Raw genomic sequence first — 2,637 nt, forward strand, 5'->3', positions numbered from 1 at the left:
GGGGCAGAGAGGGGTGTCAGCCTCCCCATCAGCCCCCGGGGGCTGGGGGCCAGCAATGGCAAAAGGAAATGGAGGCCACTCACTCCATGTCTCCACTGCTCTCATCACCAGGACATCCTTAACCCTGGCTGCCTGCAGCCCCTCTGGGCAGCCCCTCTCCCCAGCACAGCACAAGAGTCCTGGCCCCAGGGCTCCTCAGGCAGCTCCAGTGACAGAGCAGCCTTCCCCGAGCTGACACACATAGAAACAGGTTTTCATTTATTCTTCTGCACAACCATACAATTGCTCCTTTGCTCTTCTCCAGAGACGTCCCTGCTCCCCAGAGGGCCTTTCCCCAGGTCAGTGTGTCTGTGCTGTCCTGGCTTGCCGTTCCTGCACCCCTCCTCTGTGCTCCCCACAGGGCCCCGAGTTGGTGGTGGTGCTCTGCAGGGCGAGCAGGCTGTGGGGTGACTCTGCATTGGCCCTGCTGGTCAGGACAGACCCATCTGGAGCAGCATCATTGCACCTGACACCTCCCTCCCCAGGGTCTGTGGCTGTGGAAAATGCTTGGAGCAAACACAGAGCATTTCACATTGCTCAGGATGGGGTCAGGGGTGTCATTAGACCCAGCCCACTCCCTCTCCTGAGACTGCAGAGCCCTGATTTGGTGCATTCTTCAGTTTGGCCCTTGACTTTGGTTGACTTCACTTGGTTTTGGGAGACTCCACTCAGTGCCCATCCCAGGAATGTGCTGTCCCTGGAGATCCCCTGGGCTCTTCTGGTGGCTCCATACTCCCTTCCAGAAGGATGGGCATCTGTCACCAGCCCCCTAATAGGTGGGACAGTCCCCGTCAGTGACCTCTTGAGCACTCACCCTCTCCAGGGGCACTGGACACCCACAAGTGACAGCTGAATCCAGCCCTCATTCCCTCACACATCACCCGAAAGAGCTGATGCCCCTTAGCCCATGGAAAACCCAGGCACGGCAACAGGGCCTTTTTGGGTGCAATTCCCTGAGCACATTCTTGGCTCCAGCTTGGGACGAAGAGCCCAACCTTCAGGCAGTGTACTGAGGAAACCCCCGTTAATTACAGAGAGGCTGCAAGGGAGGCCAGCTCTGACACAGCGATCAGCAGCTTTACAGAAGGCCTCTGGGTCAGGCGGATGGGCTTTGTGCCTCTGGAGAAGTGGGATCAATTCAAACATTTGTGCTCAAACATGGCTATCGCAGACAGAATGCCCAAGGTACAAGAGTTAACTGAGATAAACTGGGAGTTCCTTGTGAGGAGAGATGGGCAGCTCATTGCTGCTGAAATAGTACCAGTTGAACCAGTTTCTTCAGTGCATCCTTGAGCTCCTTGTTCCTCATTCTGTAGATAAGAGGGTTCACTGCTGAAGGCACCACTGAATACAGAACAGCCACCATCAGATCCAGAGCTGGGCAGGAGAAGGAGGAGGGCTTCAGGTAGGCAAACATGACAGTGCTGAYACACAGGGAGACCACGACCAGGTGCGGAAGGCACATGGAAAAGGCTTTGTGCCGGCCCTGCTCAGAGGGGATCCTCAGCATGACTGTGAAGATCTGCACGTAGGACAGCACAATGAAAACAAAACACCCAAAGCCTAAACAGCCACTAACCACAATAAGCCCAATTTCCCGGAGGCAGGAGTCTGCACAGGAGAGCTTGAGGATCTGGGGAATTTCACAGAAGAACTGGTCCATGAGACTGCCTTGGCAGAGTGGTATTGAAAATGTGTTAGCAGTGTGCAGGAGAGCATTGAGAAAACCACTGCCTCAGGCAGCAGCTGCCATTTTGACACAAGCTCTGCTACTCAAAAGTTTTCTGTAGTGCAGGGGTTTGCAGATGGCAACATAGAGGTCATAGGACATGACTGTGAGAAGACAATGCTCTGCCAACATAAAGAAGACCAAGAAAAAGACCTGGCCAGCACATCCCGAGTAGGAAAATGGCCCTGGTGTCCCACAGGGAATTGGCCATGGATTTGGGGACAGTGGTGGAGATGGTGCTAAGGTCGAGGAGGGAGAGGCTGAGGAGGAAGAAGTACATGGGGGTGTGGAGGCGGTGGTCACAGGCTATGGCTGTGATGATGAGGCCGTTGCCCAGAAGGGCAGCCAGGTAGATGGCCAGGAAGAGCGCGAAGTGCAAGAGCTGCAGCTCCCGTGTGTCTGCAAATGGCAGGAGGAGGAACTCGTTGAAGGAGCTGCCACTGGACATTTGCTCCTTTGGGGCATAGGGGGAACTGTCCAAGGAGAAAAAGACAGGGACAAGTTAGGACAGACTTCTCCAAGAAAAAACTTCCCATTTTTCAAAGAAATCCCCTCTAATTACAAATATGTTTCCTTTCTCCTTCTCAGGAAAACCTTTGTTCATCTCCTCAGCTTCAGGTGAGTGTGCTGGGAGGAGCAGGGGCTTGTCATGCTTTACACCAGTGGTGTGGGAACAAGAGAGAATTCAGGGAAAAAGATAAGGGGGCACACGGGAAAAACAGTACGTGGCAGCCAAAGCACATCACCCTTTTGCAACATGAGTAATGAACTAGCTGGTGAAGGCCAGACAGTTTGTTCCAGCTGCACGGCAGAGGAGGGAGTGATATGGCGATATCACGGTCCGCCCCTGACCACAAAAGGTTGCATCC

The 2,637-nt window shown here is 54.1% G+C and overlaps 1 pseudogene; it reads right to left on the reverse strand.

The window, feature by feature from the left end:
- The window catches only part of LOC112962026, a 13,131-nt pseudogene extending 10,915 nt beyond the window's left edge, over positions 1-2,216 (reverse strand).
- Between the last annotated feature and the right edge of the window lie 421 nt (positions 2,217-2,637).

This window comes from Apteryx rowi, unplaced genomic scaffold (assembly GCF_003343035.1).
Source record: "Apteryx rowi isolate R43461 unplaced genomic scaffold, aptRow1 scaffold_1408, whole genome shotgun sequence".
In the NCBI taxonomy this organism is placed as follows: domain Eukaryota; kingdom Metazoa; phylum Chordata; class Aves; order Apterygiformes; family Apterygidae; genus Apteryx; species Apteryx rowi.